Below are 17,550 nucleotides of genomic sequence, written 5' to 3'. Positions count from 1 at the left end.
ATGCCAATTGAGGAAAATATAATTTTAAGTATAAACATTGAAATTATAAATATACTGCTTATGATACTATCAGGCCTAAGCAAAAGAAAATTGGTTGAATATAAAGAGGTCAAGTAAACAAAAAATTATTCTCCTTACTATTCGCTATTACTCGCTATTTATTCGCCCAAATTCTGTTTAGTTCATTCATTTACTGACTTGATACAATTACCTAATTCAAGACCATGCAATTATTTTTCTCATTTATTTTGTATTTTTCTGTACCTATTATACAGAAAGTGAAAATAAAATAATTAATGTAAAAAATCTATACAAATAACATATATTTCTCTTATTCATCCAGCAAATTGTTATAAAGACAGTTCTCAGCCAGTCAATGCTGTGTCATAGAAAAAAATAGGCCCAGATGTGTATCAGAAGCATACAGCATTTTTAAAGGAAATGTAGTTTTGTTTTGTTTTTTTGAGACAGAGTCTCACTTTGTTACCCAGGCTAGAGTGCTGTGACATTAGCCTAGCTCACAGCAACCTCAAACTCCTGGGCTTAAGCAGTCCTTCTGCCTCAGCCTCCCAAGTAGCTGGGACTACAGGCATGAGACACCATGCCCGGCTAAATATATATATATTTTAGTTGTCCAGCTAGTTTTTTTCTATTTTTTTTAGTAGAAACGGCGTCTCACTCTTGCTCAGGCTGGTCTCGAACTCCTGAGCTCCTCAGACTCCCAGAGTGCTAGAATTACAGGTGTGTGCCAACACTCCTGGCCGGAAATGTAGTTATTAATACCCTCACTACACAGAAATAATACTATTGACAATTTTCACACTGGTGACTTCCAGATGACAAAAATACTGAAATTGTTTTTGGTCTAATTTTTTTTTTTATTTCAGCGTATTACGAGATTCAAATGTTTAGGTTACATATATTCCCTTTGCCCCACCCAAGTCAGAGCTTCAAGCTAAAGAGAGAAATGTCTATGTCTGACAATGAATTATACACTTTAGTTTATCCACAAGACATGCAACAAAACTTCACAAAGGGAGCACATCAGTTTCACAATTGTATATATCAGAATAGATGGGTAGGTGCTAAAATTTTACATTTTACAGAATTTATGTATTGTGAGCATAATGTTTTATATGCATATAAGCAATCAAAATACACTAGATTTGCTCTACAGAAAAAAAGTAAAGTAAAATTGCCAGCATCCTCTTCCTCACATTTGCATTTCTATTTCAGCCAAATGCTTCCAGCTGTCCTGGTGATTACAAGAACTTTTAGTAAAGTACACAAATATTTTCACTGAGTACTAAAATGACTCAAAAAACTAGTCCTTTTTAAAATATCAAGTAGTAATAGCTGGCCAGTCCCATATTCTTTCCATGAAAAAGCAATGGTATCAGAAGAGGACTCACCCAAGCAACTTGTTTATTTAAACATCATAAACTAATTAATATTACCGAATTAATATTCAATATTATTCATCTCTATTTGCCTTTAGATGTGACTGAAACTTTAACACAGAAAAGATAACTCTGAAATGTGCTCTGTTTGGATCAAGTGAAGATTTTTACAAAATTAAGATATAATCAATTCTGCTATTTGAATGATTCCTTAATATGTTTAAGACTTAGTTGAAATTAAGTAGAGCCAAAATAAACTATAGCAACTGACTAAAAACAAACAAACATGAAAACCAAAAGTGAAAACAGAATAGTGGTCACAAGCATGTTGGAAGTTTATATCCACCTCCTCATGTCACCAAAGTTTGATGATGAGTACTGCAGCAATAGTAGAAATATCAATAACCTCAGAGATCTAAGATCCTTCTGTCTTATACTTCACTTATTACCACATGGCCCCCAAATTTCTCTCTGCTCAAGCTCCTCCATCATCACATCTGTATCCCAAGAAGAATTAGGAGCAGTAAAAGAAGGACACAGCAGATACTTTGTTAAAGAAACCTCCTGATTTTGCTATCAGGGTAATGCTGGCCTCCTAATATGAGTTAGGAAGAATTTCCTCCTCTTCAATTTTTGGAATTATTTGAGGAGAACTGATATCAGCTGTTCAAACGCTTGGTAGAATTTGACAGCAAATCCATCCAGACAGGGCTTTTCTTTGTCGGGAGAATTTTAATGAATTATTTAATTTCACTATTCATTTTTGGTCTCTTCAGGTTTTTTCTATTTCTTCCTGATTCAGTCTTAGTAGATGGCATGTTTCCAGGAATTTATCTGTTTTCTTCAGGTTCCTCAAAATACCAATGTCATTTTTCATAGAAATAGAAAAACAATCCTAAAATTCATATGCAGAAAGCAAAAAGAAGAAAGCTAGAGATATCACAGTATGTGACTTCAAAATATATTATAAGGCTATCATAACAAAAACAACATGGTATTGGTAGAAAAATAAACACATAGACCAATGGAACAAAAATATAAAACCCAGAAATAAAGCCACATATTTATAGCCAACTGATTTTCAACAAGTCTGTCAAGAATATTGGGGAAAGGTCATCCTCTTTAATAAATTATGCTGCAAAAACTGGATAATCACATGCAGAAGAATAAAATAGGACCCCTAACTCTCATTATATACAAAAATTAACTCAAGATGGATTAAAGACTTAAATTTAAGACCCAAAAGTATAAAACTCCTAGAAGATGCATAGGAAAAACTCTTCAGAACATTGGTCTAGGCAAAAATTTTATGGTTAAGACCTCAAAACCATAGGAACCAAAATCAAAATAGACAAATGGAATTATCTAAAACTAAAAGGCTTCTGTACAGAAAAAGAAACAATCAACAGAATAAAGAGACAAGCTCTTGAATGACAGAAAATATTTTCAAAATATTCATTTCACCAATCGATTAATATTCAGAATATACAAGGAACTAAACAATAGTCAAAAAACAAATAATCTCATTTAAGAATAGGCAAGGGACATAAATAGGTATTGTTTTTTTTAAGAAGACATAAAATTGGCAAACAGGCATATGAAAAAATACTAAACATAACTAGTCATCAGGGAAATTTAAAAAATGATATATCTTACCCTAATTAGAATGGCATCTACTAAAAACACAAAAAATAACAGATGTTGGTGAGGATGTGGAGAAAAGGACACTGTTGGTGGAAATGTAAATTAGTAGTACAGTCATTATGGAAAATAATATGGAGATTTTTCAAAAAAACTAAAAATAAAACTATCATAATATCTAGCAATACCATTACTGGGTATTTACCCCAAGGAAAAGAAATCAATCTATCAATGTGATATATGCACTCCAATGTTTATTTCAGCACTATTCACAAATAGCTAAGGTAAAGAATCAACCAAAGTGACCATTAATGGATGAATGGATAAAGAAATGTGCTATATATACACACACAATGGAATACTAACAGACCACAAAACAGAATAACATCCTGTCATTGGCAGCACTCTGGATGGAAGTTAAGGCCATTATGTTAAGTGAAATAAACCAAGCACAGAGAGACAAACATTGCATGTTCTCATATTTGGGCAATAAAAAAGTAGAATCAAAAAGGTAAAGAATGGAATGATAGATACCAGAGATTGGGAAGGGTGTATGGGTGGAAGTGGGGAAAGAAAATAGGTTGAATACAAACATAGAGTTAAATAGAAAGAATAAGTTCTAGTGTTTGATAACAGAGTATGGTGACTATGGTTAACAACAATGTATTTTATTTTTAAAATAGCTAGAAGACCTGAAGTATTCCCAGCTCATAGAAATAATAAATGCTCAGGCGATAGATACCCTAAATACCTGGAATTCATCATTACACATTCTACACATATGAAAAAATTTCCTATGCACTCCATAAATGTGTACAAATGTAATTTACCAAAAATTTTTAAAATAAAAATTTAAAATAGATAAAAGTGGAAAAATATCTGCTAATACTACCTAAAATAGTTAAACTTGAATAAAAGAGAAAACTCCTGAAAGTTATGCACAACTATTTTATTTCATGACATGAAACTTAATTACATGATTCAAATTACCAGTGAGGGATGCATGGAAAAGTAATCTTCATTCTTAGGTGGACATTTGTCAAACTGAATATTGTGATTGCTATCACTAAGATAGAAGAGAAGACTAGATGTTGGAGGATGGCCAGCTGTCTCTACAACAAATATTTAGGAATGTCCTCCAGAATAAAATGATAATGTTTAAAAATAATTAAATAAGGACAATAATCAGAAAATTACAAAAGGGTATAGAGAAAAAGGAGATGCATAAGTCAGTATTCTGTGGTCAGAGATGTTAGTTGGTGTTTTAGTCCGTTTTTTGTTTTGTTTTGTTTTGTTTTGTTTTTGTTTTTGCTTTTGGTTTTTTTTGGTGCTATAACAAAAAGCCTGAGACTGTGTAATTTATAAAGAACAGAAACTTATTTTTTATAGTGCTGAAGTCTGGGAAGTCAATGATCAACGCACCTGCGGGCTTAGGTTTAAATTATCAAAGGATAATTTAAATTTCTACGAAGTTGGAATAATGATGTGACAGAAGCTTAAGATTCCTTCTGACTTTGTTTTATGGCATCAGTATCCAATATGAAAAGCTGATTAGTGATCATTAAACTCTAATGACTAATGATAATGTTTGTTGACACTCACCAAGGGCCTCAAAATGATAAAAAATGCATTCAGGATCCATGAAAGCTAGAGGGTTGGCATCATTAATAAGGCAGGGATTATCTGAAGCCTTTGAAAAGAATTTAACTCAGGTTTTTCCATCTTCATATGAACAGAGCACAGTTTTATGATAACACTGAATATAGAGTAGAAGTTCCCTTGGGAAATTAACTAAGTCAAATCCATTAGTTTGTTCAATTGGCCCTATTTTCTTAGATAAATCACTTGTAATATCACCAGACAAATTCTGCTTAAGAGAATTTATTTCTTGACTAGAAATAAAAGTGCTACAGTAACTCTCAGTATATTTAAGGTTAAATTTGTCTGAATGTGTACTTTATGGACATTCTTATGACAAAAATGGACTTTTTAAACATAGGCTATTTTGAATCTCATTCTATGCTAAAAAGAATTATAACTATTTTGTTCCTTCTAGTTGGCTGTATGTGCACAAGAGCATTTTGTTAATGAAAGAATCATAGATAGAAATCACCTGATGGGAACATACAGTTCTTGTTTCCATATAAATCTACCACACTAAATCTCCAAGACAAGAAAGAATGAGCCTCCAAAATTTAAGAAAGTATTTAATTTAAGTTCCAGTATAATTTTTCCAAGTGGATTATTTTTCAGTGCAAAATATCTTTGAAAGCAATATCAGTTCAACTTCCCTTGGGCTGTTAGATATAACATTAAAGAAAACGTCTGAAAATAAAGCTATTACTTCAATACTACATAGATGCAATGTTTCAAAATTTCTTAAAGCATAGTATAGCTTGAATCCTAAAAATATAAAATACCTTGTTTTAAATTTTTTTTTTTTTTTTTTGAGACAGAGTCTCGCTTTGTTGTCCAGGCTAGAGTGAGTGCCGTGGCGTCAGCCTAGCTCACAGCAACCTCAAACTCCTGGGCTCGAGCGATCCTTCTGCCTCAGCCTCCCTAGTAGCTGGGACTACAGGCATGCGCCACCACGCCCGGCTAATTTTTTATATATATCAGTTGGCCAATTAATTTCTTTCTATTTATAGTAGAGACGGGGTCTTGCTCTTGCTCAGGCTGGTTTTGAACTCCTGACCCTGAGCAATCCGCCCGCCTCGGCCTCCCAAGAGCTAGGATTACAGGCGTGAGCCACCGCGCCCGGCCCTATTTTAAAATTTTTTAAGTAAATATATACATCTTTCATAATTTAGGTATAGGATTTGTCAGCTACTAGACATAAAATTTGTCATTTCATTGTCTTTTCTAAAGGAGTTCAATGCTTGAGATAAAACCATCCATTATCCATAAGACCAGGTTTCTTGCCCTCAAGGGAAATTAAACAGTAAAACATTGAAAAATCCAGATGTTTATAAACTAAAATCAAATTTTTCTCTACTTTTCCTCAAAAATGAAATGCAATGAATAGCTCTGAAATACAGGAAGGTCAATTAAATGTGTAATATTACTGCTCACAGATAGCTTCATTCCATTGCTCCTTGGCAGAGAGAGGAGTGTACTGCATGCCTGTGGAGAAGATACTACTTGAAAACAGACATTTAAATCTTCAGGCTTTGTTTACAACCCTATAAAATCTTTACACTATTTACTACTCACATTCACAACCAGGAATTTCCTACATAAACTATGGTAACAAAAGTCAACTCATTTCATAGCCAGTTTACATTAAAGAGCAAGAAAAAATAGTAGAATCACTGTACTGCAATCTACAGGTAAAGACAGTGAGACCTGGAGATATCATACCTAAATGTGATACTTCTTTTTAAGAACAGAATTACTTTTAGCTTTCTCCCTTATAGATATGTATAACAAAGAATCATGTTTCTAAAAGCGTATTAGAAATTCTGTCAGAAGTCAGAAAACAGTGCAAACAGAATTAAATTATATTACAGTGATAATATTTTAGGTGCATCATAGATTGGTTTTGATTCTTTAATCCTTTTACTTTAACTTCAGGTTAAAGTTTACTTTAACTTCAACATCAGGTTGTTGAGATATATATATATATATATATATACACATATATATATACATATACATACATATCAACTCTATACACATTTTTATGTTCATCTATATATGTATGTATGCATACCTAGAGAAATTTATTACATGTGATTGGTTTTTACAATTGTGGCAGACGAATAAACAAAGTAGAGGTCCATGGGGCACTAGAGTAAGGAAAGGAAGCTCAGGAGTAGGTTGGAACTCCATGTTCATGAGCTGAAAACTGTTTTCCACAGGCAGCAGTCAGAAAGAAAGATCCAGGGGAAAGGGGGAGCCATCACATACCCAGCAGCTGTTTTGATGTCTGTGGACTAATCCACAAGTTCATTACATTTTTTATATTCCTGGTTACTCCTGGTGATAAGGTTGCCAAAATTCTGGCAGCCCTATGGTATACAGATTGGCCTTTCTTCAGTTTTTAATAACAATTTTCTCACTAACCCTTCAGACTTCCCTAACATTCTCATAATTCACCTCCCAGTTCCAATTCCAAATCCATATGTTTTAGATTTGGTCACATAGAATGCTATTTATATTATCAACTATGATTTCAGGTAATTATTTCTGTGAAGCAAACCAGCCCACAATTTAATGAGTTAGGAGAACAATGGACAGTTCTTCTGCTCCATGTACTACCAGCTGGACTCACTCTTATGGCTGTTTTTAACTGGTAACTAAAAGGAACAGGAAGGGTCATAAATGCTTTGCTCACTGGACTGAGGCCATGGTGTGGACAGGTATCTGGGATCTCTTGGATACCCTCTTCAAGCTTTCTTTTTCCATATCCTGTCTTATCTTTTAGGCATTGTCCAAATCTTCTCTATGCCAGTTGCATATCCTGGACTTCATGTGGTATGGCAACTAGCCTCCGAAGGAAGAATGGAAAAGTAGACAGTCCTCTTAAACTTGAGCTGGGAATTTCAAGAATGTCACTTCTACTGTACTGTATATGTCAATACAAATTAAAAGGTCATCAAATATTCATTCAATGTGAGGGGAGATTGACTCTACCTCTTGATGAGAAAATTACAATTACAGGGATTGTGTGCAATTACAGGGATGGACTAATTGCTGGCACCCAAATTTTCAGACAAGTCACAGATATTCTTGTTCCTCTTTCTGAGTATGTATAGCATATAGAATGTTTCTCAACATCTCCAACAACTTAAGTATTTTGTTCATTTAGTTTTTTCATATGTGTTTGTCTATGCATGTTTATTTTATTGTTTATTTTCTTCTTCCATTCATTTAAACAACCTTTCAATTACAGAGTGCTAAGTAAAACTATTTTAACTTTTAAATGTTTCAAATCTACCCCCTCCTTTGTACTATTCTTTTAATTCATTTTTGAAAAATCATTTGCTCTTGCTATTACAAAAGCAATGTGGTATTTGGTATTCTTCTAATACCATCCCTTTGAAACAATCTTCCCCATCACTACCGAATTGTTTTTTGACACAAAAATTTTACCAACTAATCATTTTAGTACATTTTACTATGTTTCTTGACTTAAAATCAAACTTCTTTGTGTACCAAAAAGGCTTATTATTATAAAAGTAGTTCGAGATGACTTTTTCACCTTTATTTTCTACCCAGAAGTCCCTTAACACAACATGTCGGCCTCAAAACACTACTTTCCATGTCCTATGTATCAAAATCCCCACGACTCCTTAACAGTTTATCAACCATAGAACTTTCCTGAAAAACTCCTATCTTTTCCTTTCAACATGTTGACCCTTTAAATCATAGCTCTATTTTGCTAAGTCAGAGATGTTTATTTCCTAATCTCCAGCTCCTGGCAGCCATCTTCTTGCTTACCTGTCACCAAGATATCTTCTTGCTTACCTGTCACCTTGGATATGTCACTATCAAAGCATTCATCATGCTGTACAGTGAATTTTCATTTACTTTTCTCTTTCTCTCTCCCCAAATCTTTGAGCTCCTTAAGGTCATACACAGACCAGTGCTTAGCAAACCACCATACACATAGAAGATGTTCAGTAAATGTTGCCTAATACATATTTTACTAACTTCATAAAAATGTCCATAAAATATTTAAGTACATATTTTATATTAAATAGTCAGTTATTATATCAGTTATGATGCTTCGTGTATCTTTCAATCAAAATATATTAGTAACATATGAAGACTGTGCAATATATAAAAGCAATTCCTCTAAAATCTTACTTATATTAAATAGATTGATAAAGTATTAGTATAAAGCTTTCTCTAAAAGTTTCATTTCTTTTGTAAACAAGCTAAATATGAGTATCCTTTAATAGAAATTTTAATTCCACCAGCCAGTAACAATACTCTAGGAATATCCCTGCTGTGTAAATTCTATATTTCAATAGAAGAAATAAACTCTCACTTTTTTTCAAGATTTTGCTATTGTTTTTTAAGCAGCTGTTATTGAGCTCACTGGACTGAAAAACGCAATAAATGTCTTCATTTCACTGCCAAGCTATTCATATATACTGGAGTAAGGAAAGTGGAGTGCTAATTTCTGGACAGCCCAACTGCTTTGTCAAAAAGTCGAAAGTACTGCCAAATTTGCATTACAAAATAAAACATGTTTAGTACTGATCTGCTGCTAAAGAAATGAATTTGTTTCCACAAATATTTATGTTTTAACAGGTCTCAAAAGGAAAAGTAGCATATTCCCAGGGGGCTGGGGGCAACACAAAGGTTATAATATCCTCTTTCCATTTAACTTCTGTCCTATCTTTAGCAAATCTTGATTACAGGCCATTAGTGTTCTGGAACTGGATCTTATGCTGGACTGTGTGAGTTTAGAATTAACCCATGACCCTCTACAATAAAAGAATAATAATAATAAAAAATACTGTGCATGCTAGAAATAAAGCCTTACAAAATTGGAAAGCTGGCACACCATTATATGGGAAATCAACAAAAGGAAATACTCAAAGTTTTCCTTTGGTTCTGGTTTTCTGAGCAGAAATAAAACAGAGTATGAGGAAATGGGAAAGAAACCAAGGAATCCAATTGAATATAGAGAATTGAAATTGGGCTACAAATCAAAGCTGGGAGTAATTTTCTGAATTGCTTTAAAATTGCACAGGTGCCACTGCAGAGTAGGTACGGTTTTTAACATAGGCAAAGAAAAAATTACAAAAGGAAAAAGACTAGCCTGTCAATAAAGTATTGAATATGAACAAGTCTTTAATTTAATAGGAGAGAGACAAGTCTAAGTAACACTTTAAGATCAAAATTACTTAGATGAATGAATTTATCTATTTGAAATTGAAATATAAGTCAAAGTATAATTCCTGTATTTACTAATGTGTTTTTCATGATGTGGACATTTTCTGGAAATTTGTCTACTGTTGAAAATATATATTTTTATTTAGTTGAATGAAAGTAGTATAAATTTTTAAATTTATACACATTTTCAGCCAGTGTTACCAAGATATTTCATTTATTTTTAATAAAAATATGATATATAAAAAATGGTATATCTCTACTGACTTCCCATGAATAGAGCTTGTAGGACTGGAAGTTGCTCTAGGTGACTCAGTGAGCGTGTGATGAGTGAATGTGAAGGCCTAAGGTATTATTGTACACTACTGTAGACTTTACAGACACTGTACACTTAGGCCGCAGTAAATTTATAAAAAGGTTATTCTTTTTTTCAATAATAAATTAACTGTAGCTTAGTGTAACTTTTTTATCTTATAAAATTGTTTTTTTCACTTTTTGACACTTGTATAACATAGATTAAAACACATAGTCAGCTGTACAAAATATTTTTTCTTCTTTATATCTGTATTCTATAAGTTCTTTTATATTTAAACTTTTTTCTTTTCTTTTTACTTTTGAAGCTTTTTTGTTACAAGCTAAGAAACAAACACATTAGTCTAGGTCTACACAGGGTCAGGATCATCTCAATATTACTGTCTTCTACCTCCACATTTTGTCCCCCTAGAAGGTCTTCAGGAGCAATAACACACATGGAGCTGTCATCTATGATAGCAAACTGTGCTATGAAGTTACCACGGCTACATCACCAAGCAATAGGAATTTTTCAATTTCATTATAATCTTATGGAATTACCTTAGTATATGAACTTCATTGTTGACCAAAATGTTATGTAGGATGAATGTAAATGAAATGCACCAGTATGCCAATAAAATAAGAAAGTCAATGTTTTACTAGGGCATTTCATCTCCTAAGTTATTCAGGGCCTGCTGGTTGGAGTTATGGGTCAAGTGTAGAGAGTTGGGGGGGGGGGGGGAAGAGAACAATTACTCCTGAACAAAAAGCAATTAAGAAACAGTAATGGGAGAGAGAATGGCAGAAGGGAACACAGAGTGTTGAGTTCTATAGTCACAGAGTTATCAACTGTGCTCTATGACATGGAAACAGAATCTTACTTAGATTTTTATTTTATTTTTTAAGCCAACAGATGAACTTTATGGCATATGTGCTACTTTGTCGAATAGATATATTAAAACAAAAAGACTGAAAATTAATGTAGATGTAGCAGCTTTAATCCACATGGATAACTCTGATCTTCTAACAAGGCTACAATCTATTAATATAGTGTGCTCTTTCTCCATTATGAAATTCATTATGAAATATGTTATGAAGTTCTATATTCTTTCTACATTAGGAAAGACTACTTACTGTTTAGAGCTTTCTCGGGCTTGGCCTATCTACCAACCACATCCTTTTTAAATTTCATTGTCTTACACAGATATCTAATGTAGAGGTCTTATTTACCACAGTCAATTGACATGTCTGTAAAATACTACTTTGTCATCAATCTTCATGGTCCATGCGACGTGAGGGAATCTTACATGAGGGAACTTACATGAGGGAATCACTTAATTCGCTCTGTTGGATTACGGAATATGTAGAGAACAATGTTAGAACAAAAGACCCATGTTTCTTACTAATTAAATTGCCTGTATTTTTTCAGCTTGATCGCCAATTGTGCTTACTGTAAGTTCAGCTATGATTAAGGCATATCTAACTTTAACTTTGTTATTCATGTTATATTCATGTTATTTTAGCATATCAAATTTCTTATCAACAGATGTAACAAATCCTTTTTTTTCCCTCATGACCACAGTTTCCAAAGAAGTGGTAGGAAACATTCAATCTTAAATTAGGCCAAAGAGTGCAGATATATTTTGAAGTATGATCAAGTGAAATATATGTGAGTCAGAGAAAAAAATGGGGAAACATCAGGTTAATTCTGGATATAAAGTATAGATAGGAATATTACCCTGATAGACAACAGTTACCTTATACTACCATGGGGTGCCAGACAGGCTAGTGTCTGCTGAGTTTATGATCAAGATATTCCAAAATAGAGTTTGTATATATAAGAGTAAGATATAAATAAAAACCCCTGCTATTCCAAGCATACAATAGAAAATATATGTAAAAAATGTAAAATAAACTCCATTACACAACAACAGCAATGCTTCAATTTCCCAAAGCGTGATAGACAGGTCAGTTTCTATAATACTCATCTTTCTCTTTCTACCCATCCATTGCTGCTGTTATGGATTGCCTGATGATCAAGACAAGTGTTTCTCCATCTCAATCTGTGCTCAGGTTCTGGGTTTTGAATATTTGTTCATATGACTGAAGTAATATAAGGAAAATAAAATAAATCTACCATAAGGATAAATTTATTCAATTTTTAGAACCTTTCATTTTGACATTATGACCTTATAATCTTTTCTTTTAAGATTGCAGCTAATTTCTGATAGCTTTTTGTTGTTGTTGTTCATGTGTTTCCTTTGAGATTTGGCCAAACAATTATCTATTTATTTTTCTTACTTAAATAATTTGTTGCAACTGAAAAAAAAGTGGATTCTTTTGTCTCACTTATCTTAGTGACATTTTGTGGACTAATTTTAATTAACTTATATTTGATTTGATGTCAAAATGCTCTGGTTCCTTTAAAATGTCAGATTTTAAAATGCTGACATTTTCCTGGAAAGAGCAAAGACCTGAATAAGTTAATTGGGAAGGGACTGGTCGCTCAGAGATTCCAGTGTAAAATGCAGTTCATTTTTTGCAGATAAAAATGTTGCCTCTGAAACTAACAGAGTTTTGTTGTTTTTTTCCCCCCCACTCAATCCTAGAATTACCTTCCGTATGAAGCCTAATTCTGTACTTCTTTCCTCTTCTACTGGAGAATTGATCGTATTTTCTATTTCTTTTGAATGAAACTTTTAATGGAATTTCTCCATCAGCTGTTCTCAGTAGCCACCAGAGGCCCAGATGAAAGAGTATCAGCAAGGTATCCACCTGCCTGAGTCCCTTCGGGTAGCCTCACCATCATAGGTAGGATTTGGGGGATGGTTTCAATGATACAACCATAAGGTGAAAGTGTCAAAGTTTTTAGTATTATAATACTTAGAGACCCTGTTGGGTATATACCACAAACCTGGAAGCCATATACAGGAGGTCAGGGAACACAGGCAGAGAGAGGGAGGAACAAAATGTGTTTGGAAAGTAGCAATATATATAAGGGAAGAGGATATGGGTCACTTTAAGTTCACCAGGAAATGCCTGAACAGTCCCTTTAAAGTGGCAGAAAAGTGGGGAGCTCAGTTGGCGGCACAGGAGAGATATCTCTAAGTTCTTGTCTCTGGCCACAGGCTTGAGCCATTGGTGTGTGTCGTAGAGCTGGAAACTGTGTCAAGGATGTTTAACCCTGTCTGTTTCTGGTCTGAGAAAGTTAAACATGTATTCAAACAGGTACCAGGGAAACTTCAAATTATAAGCATTCACTACACTATTCTGATCCAAATCTCTGTTACTAATCATACAACTTGATTATACGCATCTGTGAGGTTCTTGAGACCCAGACCTCTCAGCCCAAAACGTGTAAACATGCTTGGCACGTAGTAGGCCCTGACTAGATATTTCTTGAATTAATGCTGAATAAGAAAATGACAAGGAAATATTAATAATATAGATTTTGATTAAATCTAATCAAAAAGTGAAGAAGCAGTTGAGAATTTTACAGAAAAATATTAACACTTAAAAAGGGAAGACTTGAGCTTCACATAACAGAACAGTTGAAAATTTACTGCTGTACATAATTTTGAAAAAAAAATCCACATAACAATGAAAATGTAACCATTTTGAGATTACAAAAGTGGGAGACAGATAAAGGCTTTGGAAAATAGATTAAAGCAGCTTGTTGATATGAGTGAGATAAAAGAAATAGATTAAAAATAACCTTTGTTTTAGTTAGATAATTTGACTTTTTTAGATATAGAAGGTTGTTTTCTTATTTTATATGGTTTGCATGATGGAATATATTATAAAATAAATTATATTTTTTCTAATGAATTTTTTAGAATAACAATGGTGGATAAGAAGTGATAGTCTTAGCTTCCCCTACCTGCTTTAATTTTCAATGCTATGGGGAAAGCTAAACCCAGTTAGCCAAAATGCCTGTTAGGGGATTCATGAAATTAATATGTGTTTAGAGCCAACTCCCAAAATAAAGGACACATAGATCAAATTAAGACAAAATTAGTTATCACTAGTCCTTTAAATATAATGGGAATATAATAGTGTATAGAAATGTGTATTAACTATGTCTAAATTTATCTTAAATATGTATTTAACCTTGCCACCCTAATTTTCATGTGATCTTAAAAGCAGGAGACAGAAAAAAAAAGAAAAGAAAAGGACATTTGTTTCAACGGCCAATAATGACAAGCTTGTAAACAAGTAAAATAATTGAAATCTCATGGCTATTAATATGTCATTAAGCTTAGGATGTAATAATAAACATAGAACCATTTGACATACATTGGTGCACCCCTTATCCACAGAGGGTATATTTTAATGGATACCTGAAACTGCACATAGTACCAAACCCTACATAAACTGCACTATGTTTTTTTAATCTGATAAACAACTTAAGTACTAAGTGACTCATGACTCAGAGGCAGGTAGCATATTCAGCACTGATACACTGGGCAAAGGGATGGTCAAATACCCAATTAAGATGAAGCAGGCCGGTACAAGAATTTGTCATGTTACTCTTAACAACATGCAATTTAAAATTTACAAATTATTTATTTCTGTAATTTTCTATTTAATATTTTCAGACTACATTTGACTGCCAGTAACTGAAACCACAAAAAATGAAACCTGGAATAAGGGGAACGTACTATATTTCTGAGGGAGAATTTGTTTAATGACACAGCGAATAATGTATTATACTCTCAGAGTTTTGCGGTCCGACTTAGGCATGTGGTCTGTAGAGCTCTACCCTGTACTCTCATCCCCACCAGGGGAGGGTTATGGGCCATAATGCTGACTAACGTGTACTATAGCAATAAGTTTGAGATAGTTCCAGGAACATAGTAGAATCATTAAAATTGGGTACAACTTGTGACCTTTACTGGGAATCCTATTATAATTTCAATGTAATCAGAGGTGTGTAAAGCTTTGATTTCCAAAGCTGCCAACATGTGAAACCTACCTGATTTCCAGTCATTGCATTTTCAAACCAGCTGGGCTCCGGTGAAATTATTTTGTGTCCCTGCTGGGCCATAATGATATGATTTTTTCACCTGGTTTGAAACTCATGCAGATCTGCATGAAATTGAAACTAAAGTGAAATGTACAAGATGTCAACCACAGGAATCAATGCCTATATATATATATATATAATATTTTTTTTTCCTCTCCCAAGTCATTGCTAACTGAAACAGCAGGGTTCACGTGTGTTTGATCACAGCAGGCCTGCTGTAGGAGTTAATATCACAGACTATCTGGGGACAATTGGGCATCACGATTAAAGAGAAGGGCTGTTACTAGTTGTGTTCAATGAGGGAATGTTCTCTATTGATTATTAGGTTACAGTTAGTGCTGATGGAGGATATAACTACAGTCACCATGAGTGGCACGATCAGAGCCAATTTTATTTTCTTTTAGTTCCTGTTATAAGTGTCAGATGATTCTTAAGCTAACAAATTAAGAGCCTTGATTTTAAAAAATTAAAGTTTTCACCAATTTTAAATTTTACTTTGAGTCTGAAACTGACATGACCTCAGAGACCATTTCACATTTTGAAAAAGTACGAGCGGCACAAGTTGTCAGATTCCCCTGGAAATGTTAATTACTGAGAAAATCATTTTAGATTAATAAAATTAATATTTCTTCAAGAAAAAAATAAATAAGATAGGTTGAGACAAAGATAATGTGACTTTAATTTATTAAAATTTATTTTTGCATATAATTATCTTCCTAATAAAGAAAAAAAATGATGCCATTTGTTTCTCTTAACTTTCTTTACTTTTTATCATGATAGCTGAAAAAAAAAGGTATGAGTGATTGTTATCTAATAATCTGCATGTGTCAGATGTCTCCATTCCAGGCTCTGTGGGCAGTATGGTTTTAGAATGTGATCCTGGTTTTAGTAGCCAAGGTACCTTTGGCTTTACCCTTTGTGGGAAGAAATCTAGAGTTGGTATACACATGTAATATCCCTCCTCCCATCATTGCTATTGGTTTTGTAAAAGTATATCAACATTCTTTTCCCCATCCTTCAGTATGATCAATAAAATCAGTTCTGCTGTAACAGTTGTTTTGAAAACAAGTCCAGCCTGCTGAGTAAGCAGCTCTGTCCCTTAGGTCATATAATTCATCAGTTCTAAGGGAGCTCGAAGCATTAGTGGCAGACAGAGACAGTGTTTGGAGCTTTTAGCAAGCACCCATAGGTGAATCACAGTGCAGTTCTTTAGGATTTTGTATCAAGGGTCTGCTATCCTCTGGAGGTAAACACTCTCCTTTTGAGAGACTGCTCTTGGCCAGCTAATGGGTCTTAATAGAAACTGAACACTTGACTATGGGCCATCAAGTTATAAACTCATGGGACTTGAGCTCCTTATTATAAATTGGGTGCTATCTGACCCACGGCGCTATAACTTTGTGCATGAACAGCAACATTACATCATCACATGAAAGCAGGCCTTTAAGGCACAAGTAAATTTCATGAAGAAGTGGCCTAAATACCCATGGTTGTCCTCAATCCTGCAAGACTACCTTCCTTTGGATTGAAAATATTTTTTAAAAAGGGCAGCTATACTGAACGTGTACAGACATTTTGCTTGCCATTATTTCTAAACAATATAATAGAACAACTGTTTACATAGCATTTTCCTTATATTAAGTGTTATAAGTAATCTAGAGATGATTTAAAGCATATGGGATGATGTGCATAGATTAGATGCAAATACTACATCCTTTTATATCAGGCACTATGGCATTCATGGATTTTGATATCTGCAGGATGTCCTGGAACCAATCCCCCAAGGATACCAAGGGACGATTATACTGATTTATGGGCTGTAGCCAATGGTTTGCCTGGATGGTCAGGGACTTAGAAGGAACATGATTGAAAAATTGGTGACAAAAAAATAAGGGGGGAAGAGGTGAAAGGATAGACTTTTCTGAAAGGACAAAAAAAATAAAAACCTGAGAAGATATTTGTATCCCATGTAAGTGCTCACCTCACCAAAAAAAAAGTCCTCATAAAAGGAGGACTTTAATAACTAAATGGATAAGATGACACATTCTGGGGATGCCAGTGAGCTTCTTTATCCAGCCAATCCTGCCATGTGCCCAATGGGCTCATGAACAAAGTAGCAATGATGGCAGCAATGTGGCAGGGATAGATGTCATACAGAGACTCAGCAGTGTGGACTTCACTCACCAAGAATGACCTGAATACAGCCACTGGTGGGTGTCCGATCTGCCAATAGCAGAAACCAACACTGAATGCCCAATGTAGCACCTTTCCCCAGGGGTGATTGGTTAGGTGTCTGGTGGCAGGTTGATTACATTGGAATGCTTCCATTATGGAAAGAATAGTGTC

The sequence above is a fragment of the Microcebus murinus genome, chromosome 11 (assembly GCF_040939455.1).
Source record: "Microcebus murinus isolate Inina chromosome 11, M.murinus_Inina_mat1.0, whole genome shotgun sequence".
In the NCBI taxonomy this organism is placed as follows: Eukaryota; Metazoa; Chordata; class Mammalia; order Primates; family Cheirogaleidae; genus Microcebus; species Microcebus murinus.
The sequence above is the reverse complement of the archived record's forward strand: the minus strand, read 5'-3'. Positions refer to the sequence as shown.